The sequence below is a fragment of the Tenebrio molitor genome, chromosome 1, assembly GCF_963966145.1.
Source record: "Tenebrio molitor chromosome 1, icTenMoli1.1, whole genome shotgun sequence".
NCBI lineage: Eukaryota > Metazoa > Arthropoda > Insecta > Coleoptera > Tenebrionidae > Tenebrio > Tenebrio molitor.
Genome location: NC_091046.1, coordinates 19,213,960 through 19,228,029, shown reverse-complemented (window position 1 = coordinate 19,228,029; position 14,070 = coordinate 19,213,960). Strand labels below are relative to the sequence as shown.

The window sequence follows — 14,070 nt, the reverse complement described above, 5'->3', positions numbered from 1 at the left end:
GATGGCATTTGGAGAAATGCAATGGGAACGTTTCGATAAAAATCGCCGCTGTTTTGGAATTGTTTATGGCCGCTTCCACGACTGTCTTTTAAAAAAAAGATTCAGGTGGACCCACGAGGTAGAAATAGCGCCGTCGAACATTTGGGAAAATAAGAAAGAGAACAGTTTAATTAATAGAGCCAACTCATTTGCACAAACTCTCAATATTACTTTGCGCGTATCGGCTGAAAACATGTATTGATCTAAAATATAAATCTAGGTAGTCATTTCTTTGTCTTCATTCTGTGCCGAAAGCATCGGGTGGTTTGAAAAATTTAGGAACGTAATATGTATGTTACATTTATTTAAAAGTATGTAAGTAACTAACCCATGTAACATTGATCTTGCATTCGCTGCGGAAATGCGTAAACTCCTTTTCTCCACGACAATGAAAGAATAATATTAATCCCACGCCCCTTATTAGAATATACTGAAATCCACGGCTATCGGCCAATGACATCCCTCGTATTTTTATTCTGCAATCGAATGCGTTTGTAAACAATATGTCGCACATTGCGTTGCAACGGCTAAACGAGGCACAATTTTAATTGTCAAATATTACAAATCAAATTAAATGCGATTTTCAAAGATTGTTTTTTCTTGGCATAGTGGAAAGAGAACCTATAGTCTTCAACTCACTCGCGTATAATGGCTATTATTAGACGCTCATTGAAGAAAGTACATACATACTACTATTATTCAGTTGAATAAATCAATAATTTTGTAATACATGTGTATTAGGTATGGGTTTTTTTTTTGAAAAACAAACTTGTTTTTAATAAAACTAGAGCACAAAATGAAAAACAAAGACACTTAATCACAAATTGGGAGGTTAAATTTAGCAGCAAAGAGAGTGACAGGTTTCATAAACTACACCATGCGGGAAAAAACTTAATTTGTGACAAAGCATTCTTGATCAGATTTGGTAGAGATACCCAAAGTCATACTCACTATGAGGTAAATAGCTCCTCGGGCCCGCGATTCTGGTGTTCTTATTTTGCAATTTTTTCGACTCCGTCATGTGACTTTAAAATAAGTGCAGCGTATGTTGGTATGATCTTTTATTTTGGAAGTTGTAAATGGAAAAAACCAAATTAAAAAGAGGTCAGTAGCTAGTTGAAAAATGTAAAATGATTGTTCTGTGTTAAAGGTGAGTGAATTACATATTACACTTTCAACGCACCGTCAACAATGTGTAAATATGCGTAAAAGCCCAGACACACTGTTAAGTTTTAATTCTTTAATAGGTTATTCGAATCGAGTTGCGGTGAAAAATTGCATTTAAATCAGAAGGGAGTTGAGTAGTCTGCTGATTATATACCGTTCACGATTGTTTCAAATTCGGACTAGCTATGAAAATCTGAATAAATCTATTTGAGGTTATAATTGAACCGAACATCGCTGACAGTTTGCTACATTTTTTACATAAGTGATAATTGAAAACTTTAATTGAAATGAAACATACATATCTGTAGCGCAGTTTTCATTTAAGAACATTCCTAATGTATTAAAATGGATAAATTATTACTACTAACTAAATTAATGACGGAACTAACAACAAGGGGAATATTTAAAAACGAAACGTTATATGACAGGACCTGACGCCAATCCAACAAAAAAAATATCTTGGCCTGCTGCGTGTTTAAAACGATAGTTAACAGCTAATACATATGTAGAAATATTTTGTTGTGTAAAAATCGCCTAAATTATCGAACAATTAAAAGTGGGCAACATGGCGGCACTCTGTTTAAAAATTACAATTGACAATGAAAACTACTGACAGTTTTTTGACACAAAAACTAAATGTTTAATTAATTACTTGTATACATAGATATTTTAGATTTTATATTTTTTATAAAGAAATTATGAGTGGACATACAAGTATCTATTGTAATAAAAGACCTACGTTCCTAGTAGATATGTACTATGGCGGACAATAAATTTAGGCCGGCAAATTTCTGACATTTCAAAAAAGTCAATGCAAGCGACCATTTATTGTCATTATGACTGATGTGTCAGTTTGTCAAACTGAAGGTTTTCAAGCTGTTTGGCGTTTCCTTCGCCCTTTTCATAACTTACAGATCATGACGCACTAGCATAACTGATTTGTAGTAGCACTTCTCTCTGGTGCACGCTTCTTTTCCCAATTTTAATTTTGATTATCGCTGTCACGATGACAAGAATGACAAAAATCGAAAATGGGGTTAGTTGAACATAATGCCAGCTTCACATTTTGATGTCAACTCAATGACAGGCCGGCCTAAATTTATTGTCCGCCATAGTACATATAAAATAAAAACTCATGTCAGTTACACCCCCGCACTGTTTCCTTTTAGAAACTAAATGGCGCTGTTTCTAACCACCGTACTTACTTGAACCTACATATTATAATCATATTTATAAAAATGGTAATTTTTGAACAACACATTTTCATCGAACGTAACAAGAGTTCGATTAATGCGAAAAAAATATTAAATTCTAATTTGTTCATACGTGTTATGTTCCGTCAGACTTCTTTCTACACCATAGCGGTTATAGTTAAAAAGTTGTTTAGTAAATCTATGTAAATAAGAAAACGGGTTTTCTTGTCAACCTGAAATTGTTGTATATTTTCTCTATACACCAAATGTCCTTGTGGCTGACGATAACAGAGAAACAGTGCCCGTCGTAGATATACAGTGATTGTGGCACACACTGTCTATTTGAAAAGCTAACAAGGGTCGAGAAGGGGCGGAAACGAACGGACATCGACTCAACTTTAAAACTACCTGAACTTTCTGATTACTTCGGCCAGAAACTGAATACATGGTTGCCATGAGATAAAACGTTGATTGATTTGTTAATTAGCCACATCGTGCCTTAGAGATTAATGATTCTTTAATCGAAAGCGTTAGTAGCAAGACTATGGGTGGCTATACAAGGAAAGACATTATACCATAAATCACGGCACAGACGTTAACCCATGTCAAAGGTAAATAGCAACATTGGTTTAGAATTAGAAGTAAAAATCATTGTGTAGGGCTGCAGGATCACTTATTTTAAGTTTTTACCAAACATTTACGATCCTTAATAGCGTTTTGCAGCAACCCTCGTTTGGAAATACGTTTATTGATGTTGATTTAAAATTAAATTCTGGAGTTTCACAAACCTTGCCAGTTGTTTTGAAATTGGAAGTCAAATCTCCGGTCAATGTTTATTTAAAAAATTGAATAGATTGCCTGAAAATAGAAAGCTTGGACTTTTTTTTTGAATTCCGTGTTTCGGTTCACAATATTGTTTCTACGCTTCGAGGTACAAGTGAAAATTCCTAGTGACTATTTTTAAAATGTCAGTGATGGATTCTTTGCAACAGAACAACCGATGGAAGCAACAATGAAAGTCGATTAGTAAGTCACCATATAAGACTTTAGTTGTAAATAAATCGCCCACATGTACTTTCAAGCCAACTTCCTGTCTTACCTTGAAAATTGTTGAAGCATTTTTTTCAAGTGGGCTGTATATTCCGGGCAACATTCTAAATTTGCACAACACTTGGTAACATTTCAAAATTCAATTCACACAACATAAATCTGGATGATGTTTGAACTTAAATATTTACACTGCACAATTCGTCGGGTGATGAGGGATATATTCGCAAACTATTTATTTTGGTGGTGTACTAAATTACGTTCAACATACTACCCGAACTGACGCTAACTCAACCTCTTGCTAAACTCAACTGAACTGAACTAACCGAACAAAATTAAGAATAGGCACGCATGTGGATGGAGTCAGAATTTCTTACCGCAGAGCTGAAGTTCAGAACGATGACTGCCGACACTGTACGATTGTTAACGACCAATCGACCATCAACATTTCTCGGGTGTTTGTTGTAGTGTCAGTTGTCAATTTAATTGATTGTTTTGTTATTTGAGCATCTTTGATTTTTCGAGTTGATGCAATAGCCACATTATTTATAATGATGATAAATGTCATAGTAGCAACAGACAATCGAAATGAAATTTTGCGATTAAAAATAAAAATAACGGACAATTATTTGTTTACTGTTTAATGTAGATATAAATTTATTACGTCTGAATAATTTGTTATTTCTAAAATATTTTAGAAAGTATAAAAATTTAGAAGAAATTTAAACGTTTGTGTGCCAATTACAAGAAATTAATATTACACACGTACAAGGCGACTAATAATGTAATATGTAGCTTCTGAACTGTAAAATTTTAATAATTTGGTCTAATTTCCTAAAACCAAAAGAGTATAAAAGCAATTACATAATACATTATGTACTTAAATATGTAACGGGTGTTTTTTGTTGGCGTTGAAGAGTCGTTTGTGAACGCACCACCGGATTACAATTCTGATTAGCTGTTTAAATCTAACTTCACTTTTTGCGTGTTTTTAATATACATATGTACTATGTACAGTTTAAAAAACCAATGTTTTAAGACGAGTAGTTCATTCATAATCGACTCTTCAACGTCAACTTCGATGCCAAATTAAAAAAAAAAAAAACACACATCGTTCAGTAAATCCACTCCTAATACACGTAATAAGTAGTTACATAAAAAAACATTGATGTGCCATGTGTATATATGTAATATTAATTACATATCACAATAAAACAGAAAATGTAATTACCACCGGTTGGTGGTTTAGTAACTAAACTCAATCTGTTTAACATTCTAGGCATGCCTACCACCATGTTTAGATAATTTTATACTGTAATTAATTTCTTACTTTGTTTGTTTATACTAAAACGTAAATCAATATCTGAATGTCAAGTTACACCACACATATTTATCAACTACTTTATCAAATTATTTTTTAGCAAAATTATATTAAAAAATAAAAATAAAAATGCGCGTCTACAGCCTAAATTCGCTTTATCACATTTCTGGTTGGTGTTTCCATCATTAAATTGAACAAAAGGTAAATGTTCGATATAAAAGCTTTCATTGATTTGATATGACAGCAAAGTGTACAAACAATATTTTAAAAGCTGTTCATGTTATATTTTCAGAACACTTATACCGCTGATTAAAATGTACACAGGTAGCAAAAATATTTTTACTAATACATATGATCTAATTAATGTAAACCTTCGAGGTCACAACTATAACAGTGCATGCTGGTAATATACTTTGTACCTTCGTTTCGTGTAGATTGAAATGGGTTCTATATTATTTAACCGAAAATTATGTATTCAAAAATCGCACTGAGCTATTTGTGACATTTATCAAACTTCAAGCGATTAATGCAACTTGTTTAAAGTCTGACACGTGTTACAGTTTTAAATACAATTAAGCTGCCAAGCAAGCAAACTATCGCCACTGTTTTTATAACGTGCCTATAAAATATTTTAATGCAACAATTTATGGCCACGACGTGTTTTGATTATGCTCTGACCACGATAATTGAAGATACGAAGGAAAATAAAAAATAATGAAAGGACACTTCAAGTTCTCGAGATCAGATAAGAGGGAAGTGTTGGGTTATGAAATATGATGGCGGACAACGGAATACGTGGGACTATTTTGACTGTCATACTGGAAGATTGACGTATTTAGCCATTGTTATCGCATCATCTGGTTTATTCAGTTAGTTCTACCTGCGTTCTCCCAGCAGGTTAAAGATTTTTACCAGGTAAAATCAACAGTGACAAATCTTGTGGCTCTTCTCTAATGCTTACAAGTAACACTGGTATGAGTTTTTCGTTGAACTTGACAGCTTCCAGTAAAATCGAAGTATGTAATATTAATTTTTTGCACTGTTCAATGATTCATACAGGGTTATTCTAAATGATTGTAGTCGAAGTAGGCGTGAAAACTGAATGTAAAATTTATGGTTGCCGCTCCACATAAAAAAACATCAAAATGATGTGAATAAGTGAGTACACACGGAAGTTAAATTGGGTGCAAAACAACTCAATATTTCTGAATTCAATCTAAAAAATGACAGTGACAGCGACAAAACTGACAGTTCACATGAAAGCGGCAAAAATGTAATAACATGGGCATGGCCTACTTCGACTACAATCATTTAGAATAACCCTGTATAACGGGTGTTTTTTTAAATTTGGCGTCGAAGTAGGCGTTGAACTGTCGATTGTGAACGCACTATACAGGTTACGGATCACGGATCAGCTGTTTAAATCTTACACTTTTACACGAGTGGTGCGATCTCAATCGACTCTCCAACGCCTACTTCGACGCCAAATTTAAAAAAACATCCTTTATGTACTTATCTCAGAATAAAATTTAAAAAATATCATTGTGGTTTTCATTACCTTGTCATTATCATATTTATGGTCAATTGGTTAGTTTGTTTATCACATATTTCTCTCTGATTTTAAATTATTCAATATGTAATAACTTTGTTTTATTACCATTAAAGGTTTTCAGTTACCTACTGATAGAACACACAGAAAAAACTTGTGAGAATACACACCGTGAGACATTCCGGTCAATGTTCCCGTTTTAAGACATCTATATCAATTGTTTGCAAACTCTGCAGGCGAGCAAAAGAAAGCTGCTAACTTCCACCCTCCGGGACACTACATAATGCGGAGGATTTATGAAAATTTATGACTCTTTAAGTGAAAGGTTGGGTCTCTCAAATGGTAATCGGCTATAGAGTTTACAGTCAATTTGACTGTGGTTGGAAACCTTCAGTTGTATAAGTATTTAATTTCATCATGAGAAGCTTTTACAAATATTTCAAACAAGTAGGCGTTATTTGGTGTCCTTAAAATCTATTTTTGAAAACGACTAAAACTGGTTTTATCGTAAATCTATCTCTGAGTCGCCAACTAGGATTAAAACCTTTTTTTAATTTTGTCGTTGTGAAACCACAGGACGTCCAAAAACAACAAGCGGAAATGCATTAACCACGTTTTATTTTTAAGCATTCAAACGAAAATAATGGATTTTCAGAGTAACTTCGACTTGTCCATTTTGTGTTTGAAATGCAACATATTGTTTTATTAAATAGAAAATCTGACTAAAATATTTAATGAAATATTTTTTAATAATCATTTAATTAAATACAAACAAATCTTAGGACCAAGCGAAATTAAGTTAATCGTAATCAAATGCGAGATTAACTGAACACGTGATCAAATTGAACCAATCGAAGTTTCGGATTCATGGGTTAATCGCGCATGAAAATTTAATTCGAATTAAATATTTCATTCTCTTTCTATAAACTGGCCCTTCCCTTACCTTAGAGTAATGTTTGCCTTTTCCGCATGTACCTGACAACTGTAGTGACTTCGTAACAAATTCTTCGAAATAGGCTAAGGTTAAACAAACGTTCTGGCCAACACTTTTCTAAAGAATATCCTCGTCTCCTGTGGCAAAGTCGAAGCTTGTATTGAGCCAACGTTGCTATTTCAGTTCCTTTTAGGACTTGAGTAATTTATGGCCACACTAATGATTTATGTTCAGTCAATTGTCAGCGTGACATCTCCATAAACATGTCACAAAAATTCTTTAACAAAATAACTGTTGTGGGGCCTTTGTAAATATTTTTCCTTTAAGTCAGATAAAGCAACACGATTATTTGTAATTGTAATTATTGTTTTTTATTTGGGCTAAGCAGAAGAATGAGCTTATAATTTTACCCTAAGATTAACTAATGATTAAATAAAAATACTTAATAATGTACATTTACGGCCATTGTAAAGTGCGACACTAAAAATTGACACATTCGATCAAAATTTTAAAAAACGTATTTTGTCAATTACCTTTTTAGTAACTACGTTGTTGTCATTGTAATCGATTATGTCAACTTCAATAAATCATAGGCGCATGGTAAGTTATGCCTAATGTTAAATGTGCAACAATAAAATATTAACCCTTTTTTCATTTATTGTCTTTTATGTTTCTCCATTCTACATTCAATAAATTTTATTCTCTCCACCACTGATTCAGATTATTTTAGTGACATTTTATAAATGTCAGTGACTGTCAATTTTAGCACATTATGTACATACATATTTACAAAGCCAAAATGTTTCATTTGTCAAAGTGTTTCATTTTTCAATAGCAGCAACTGTACCTACCTACATGTGATTCTTATTTCTTCTATATACGAGTAGATATTGTAATGATGGTCAAGTCTTCAAGTAAAATTAATAGATACAATCATTATATTAACTTCAATAATGATTTCTACTTGTTTATCAAATTAAACTATTAATTATATTAATCATTGAAATAAAAATTCTTGAGATATGAAAGTTGAACTTGAATAAAGAAAGTACCAAAGCTTGCAGGTGTAGGTAAGAATCTACCAAAACGTCTCACCTCTGTTTCCAAATTATAACTGTGATTTATTGTTAATGATTTACTACCTTCACACATGCTAGTTCACACATGCTTCTTCACAGATACATGAATAGGCGTATCAACCATTTCAGCTGTTTTTAATAACAGAGAAAGATGGTCTTGTCTAACATTAAATAATTTAAAATTTCTTCTAATTATAAATCGACACAGTATAGATTTAATTTTTGACTTTATTCAATACATATGTATGTACAAGTATTAAAAAACATTTTCCTTCGTTTCTATAGAGGAAGATGGCCATAATCTTTTAATTTCAGTTATGGAAAAATCCCTTCAGACTTGTCGACAGAGATGGTCCTATGATAACTATATAGTCCATAGTTATTTTAATCATTCATTGCTCTTCTCTTTTCTTTGCAGTGAAGATTCTTTTTAAGTTATTTTTGGTTATTAGTTATTATTGTAAAGATGATATACATAAGATTCTTCTCTCGTTTGATTTTAATTTTTGTACAAAGTGTCTATAAAAGAATCTAGGTATGTATATCAAGTGCCCTGTGGAATTGTGAACTATGTTCTGAAAATACTATGTAAACATACTTGCTTCTTTAGATGTTTAATTTCATTTAATTATTCTCATAATTACCTATAAATTCAGCGTTTACATAATCACCTCGTCGAAGAATAATTCCTCGTACATATTTTGCAGATATAGTTACCCATAACGGCGTCTGACTCATGAAAAAAGAAAATAACGTAACACACAACAGTTTGACGTGATTTAATGTGATATACAGCGAATGCCCAGACAAAACAGAGTGGGACTTTTCCACTACATCTGTATTGTAAGAACTTTATTTTACACTTTATAGAATGAAATTTACTACATGTGAAAAACAAACCAATTATTTTAATCTAAATACAAAGTGTTGGGCAAGTTCAAAAAAGTCGTGGGCGTTTGTGTATGAAGATTATTTTTGCCTGGTTTTTTATTGGGATGTATAAACTTGTTTGAAAACCAAGATTGCCAACGCAATAAACAAGATTATAAATGAGGTTATGATAATTTCTCGCACGGTATTTGACTTTCAAATTAATTGTATCATTTTCAAGAACTTTCCAGTGGGCATAGGTTTCTAAAATGGCTTCCAACTACTTTCTGCATACGTGCTACTAAAAATTTGTTGAAATTATTTTTTTATAAAAATGTTTACAGTCCGGTTCTGCCTTCCGGTTAAACCATCCTGTCATATTCGTGCGGCCTGTTATAAAATATGCTTATAAATATGTCCATTTAATAATATTATCGTGTAAGGAAAGCGATGCCACCCCGTTGAGTTGCAAAATTTATTTTAGAACCGGCTTTCAAAATAAAAAGTAAAACCATTATTTTTAAGAAAATGCACTTTAAATAACGAATAATTTTTTGGTATGACATGCAAATGGTCTTCTCAGCCACCTATCTTTCATACGTAATTTTTATGAAATTTATTAACAGACAAATTCACGAACATTTTGGTTAAATCTTTTTCTTTTGTTGCCTGTATTTGGACAATCTAATTTTGTCAATATAAGTAACTCCTTCCATATTTTATCTGAATAAAAGCCTACTCGTACATTTGGGATTATTAATATCTGTCCACCTCCACTTCCTGGGTAAAATTTTTAAAACCCTGTAGTGTCAACTGTGTTTGCAAGAAAATATGTTAAAGTGTCAATTATCAGAAACGTCAAATGAGATGCCGTAAATATGAAAGTGTGCCTTGGTTATAAATTTTAACTCCCAATTATTTATGCCATTAGTGCCCACAAACTTTACTTTTGTGGCGAGGACTTCAGTGTTTTTTTCTGAAGGCAAGAAAATTGGCCAGTAAGGAATGTGAAGACTATCTAGAAGCCCTGTGTACTATTGTCATTGTTGCAATTATATTTGTTTACTGTTTATATGTAACGATGATAGAATAATTTGTTTCTCTACGACTATTAAAGAATGAATGCATTTTTATTGGATATTCAATGAAAGAATGATATCAGTTCCACGACCCGTGTCAGAATATACTGAAATCCACGGTTGTGGGCCAATCACATCCCTCGTATTTTCATTCTACAACGGCAGATCGCCGTTTCTAAACAATAAGTCAGCAACCGCTAAACGAGGCACACGTACAATTTTAACTGTCAAATATTAAAAATCAAATTAAATTCAATTTTCCAAGATTGTTTCTTCTTGGTATAGTCGTGTGGAAAATATAGTCTTCAACTAGCGTATAATGGCTGTTATTCACTCGGATGATTCCACCACTCGCCTACGGCCCGTGTTGCAATTTTCATCCTTTTGAATAACAGCCATCATTATACTTCTTTAATGGTAGTGCAAAAATATTTTATTTTACACTTTAGTACTCTTGCAAGTATGTAATTAAGTTTTGTTTAATTTGTTACAAAAATAAAGAGAATGTCTAAATACAGTGATTTTATTATCATTCACATTCAAGGAACTGTAAATGTGCTCACTTCGATACGATGACATTCTAAGTTACGCAGTGACAGTAGAAATTTAATTCTATCTGATTCATATTCTGAAGTTTTATTGTTTGCTTTTTCGTAATTATTTTATTTTATAAAAATAATGATGTAAAATTATGTATGCAACTTGTGTACAACACACTTTTTTACGTGTGTATACCTTCAACCTGCAACTGGAAAAAAGTAGTATATACATATGTACAGTTGCGGCCGTTGAAATCTCAGACAGGAAAGATTTAAACGCTCTGTATAAATTCTGAAATTTGATTAGCGTAAACAGGATTTTCATCAAGGATTATAAAGTCAGTGTCAGTATTTGACATATTAGGTCAGAATCGCGCGTAACTTTTGAAATGCCGCAATTATCTGATTTGCAAAAATGTGTTTGACTGAGGGACGGTGTGAGTATAAGAGCTATTGCGAGAGAAATTAATGTGGATAATGTTTGAATGACATTTTGAGAAACGTCACTTTCAATACCATTTACAAAGCTAAAAGTTTGGCGTTGTCAAAGTGTCTGAGTTTTCAACGGCCGCAACTGTACATACATATTTACTTTATGCACGTGTTGTATAAATAAGTATTTCGTACATTCGTTATTTTATCATACAATTAAATATTGTAGGTACAGTTGGTTGCAAAAAAAAACGGGAAACGAAAATTTTCCAAATGTAAATTTTGGTTTTGTCCATTTGTCAATTAATTGTCAACTTGACAATACCTGTCAAATAATTTTTTAAAATATCAATGAATTTTGAGGTTAATTCTAACCTATCTCTGTCGTAAGAAGGTGTCACACTATGGAAATAATTGTAAAAATGTATTCTTTATCAGTTCTGTTCCAATCGCTAAAAATGAAAATAGTTATGCCAAAATGATGTCGGAGAGATTTAACTTACAGCAACTTCATGGTGTTATACATTCTGTCAACGAATACTGCATTTGTTTTGTGAAAAGTAAGGTTTAAAATAAAATTGTTGTATTATTTAATAATTTCTTTATAAGTGAAACTCTCTACGTTAATTTAATGTCAATGAAAGTACCTTATATAAATGTATATGTTGGGAAATTGTAATAGATAGTTTAAAGTTTCGTCTGACAACCACATTTTGAATAAATTAACCAAAACTCAATGCAAATTCTTGTGTTATTTGCTTTGCGCTAATATGACATTTAAATTTCATATAAGAACAGCACTTCTCGCAAAATAAAAAGTAAGCTTATAGACTAGTTTTTGTTTATAAATATGTGGTGCGTAGCTTTATATCAGTATTGAATTGGTCAAAAGTAGATTCCTACATAATACATATGTGTACCTTTATATGTATAGGTACTCGTAAATTACTTGTCACGCACAGAGATGTGCAAAGCGAGAATGAAATAGTGATGTATCTATATGTTCTCCTGCTGTGCAGAGCCATTAGTCATATCGCGATAATGTTAAATAATGATACTCAGTGACAGTTCTTCGTTCCTGAACTCTGAACAGCAATAAGCGCGACTGTCCTGTTCCATGTTTGCCACGTTACCGGCCCACGCTTTTACGGTACCATCAGCTTTTTATTTTAATTCTGCCGTGAACGAAATCATATAATATTGTTTTAACGTTCCTGTTTTGATTGTATGGTAATAAAAATGATCAACAATGTTTATTTTAAAATAAACACAAGCGAATTGCTGGAACAATACTGCTTTACAATGCTAGTATTAACATTCTTAATTGATTCCATAGTTTATGTGAAAGGGTGTTGTTAAGCCAGACCCAGCACTTGAATATTTATAATACTGGTTTTAGGATGCTAAAATATGCATTTTGTCAGACTTGGACTTGGTGGTGCCTTCTGTAGATTTTGTTATTAGGTAATTTACATATTCATTGTTTGTGTACTAGTCTTGGTAAACAAAAGTTTAGATAAACAGACTCTAAATTTAGAAGAAATTAATATTAAATTACATAAAAATTTTATATTTTATATTATATTAGACATTCAACAGTAATTCAGTGAAACCTGCTGCGCCACAATGTAACATGGCGTAAATTTTCGATCGTACAGTGTTCATACAGCGTCCTCTGCAGAATTTCAGTGCAATATATAATCTTTTGTTATCCTTATATTTCTGCGTTGGCGGAACCGCAGCTGTTATAAAGTGACAAGGCGAGATTAGCAGAATTGTAGGTGATAAATGAGTATGTCCTTTCGCGTTTTAACAAGAAATTTATGGAATTCTAAATAACCATAATAACGAACCAATATAGACAAGACTTTTCTTAAAATGTAAAAAGTAAAAAACTAAATAACAAACCAAATTTTACGTAAATATTAACAAGTAAAAACTGCTTTATGTATACTTTATACATTTATCTTTATTTTATTTTCTCTTACTCAGGGAAAATAATAGGTTGAATAATTTGTTGCCTGAAAAACAATATGAAAATTATTTAATTCTGAAATTATAGCCTTAAAAAATATAAAGAACTAAAGAATGATGTAAATATGTAATGTATGCATGTAATAAACTTTTAAAAATATGTATATCACTCATACTTCTCGGGGAACAGGGAGATTTAAATACGATAAATTATAATGTAAGGTATCTACATAGACCCATATACAGCTTGACAAAAACAGCTTGGCACATGAAATGCGCAGAAGAGGAGTGTTTATAAGACAAGGATATGGCTAGGGTTGTAGGTACGATACACTTAATAAAGCAAATATGCTTAACTGTCCGGACATGCTATCCATGCATGGAGCGTTTTATTCTATTTATCATTTTTTCCCCGTTTATACACGATCTAACAGCACAAGAAACAAGTGTGCTCGGCCAGTGGGAGGGATTTCAGTCCACTACGCATCCATCAGCCATGTGCCAAGCTGTTTTTGTCGAGCTGTACCTACTCGTATAGTACTCAAGTAATATGTGTCGACGAGGGGAAGCTAGAATAGTTATTTATTTAACCAGTTCTTGTGTAAATTGGGCTTTTTTTGGTATAAGTGGGCCAGATTAAAACGCGAGTGAAACGAGCGTTTTAAAGGCCCACGAATGCCAAACAAAGTCAAATTTACACAAGAACGAGTTGAATACAAGGTTTTTTTGTTCGACGACCCCCTTAAAGGCTCCAAATCGCCTAAAATCTTTTAAATTAACTTGACGTTTCGTTTTGACAAGTTGTCACATTTAGCAAAATCCGTTCACATAGGAGAAAATTCTCAAA

The 14,070-nt window shown here is 32.4% G+C and overlaps 1 protein-coding gene across 5 annotated transcripts in view; it reads right to left on the bottom strand.

Annotated features, from left to right (window-relative positions):
• fz2 (frizzled 2) overlaps positions 1–14,070 on the bottom strand; it is a 76,827-nt gene that overhangs the window by 15,985 nt on the left and 46,772 nt on the right. The window contains exon 1 of one of the 5 annotated variants that reach the window (XM_069036852.1): positions 3,499–3,806. The exons of the other annotated variants lie outside the window; for them this stretch is intronic. The gene's annotated coding sequence lies outside the window, so the exon portion shown is untranslated. Of the gene's footprint in view, positions 1–3,498; positions 3,807–14,070 lie in introns of those variants that run through there. 5 annotated transcript variants of the gene reach the window in all.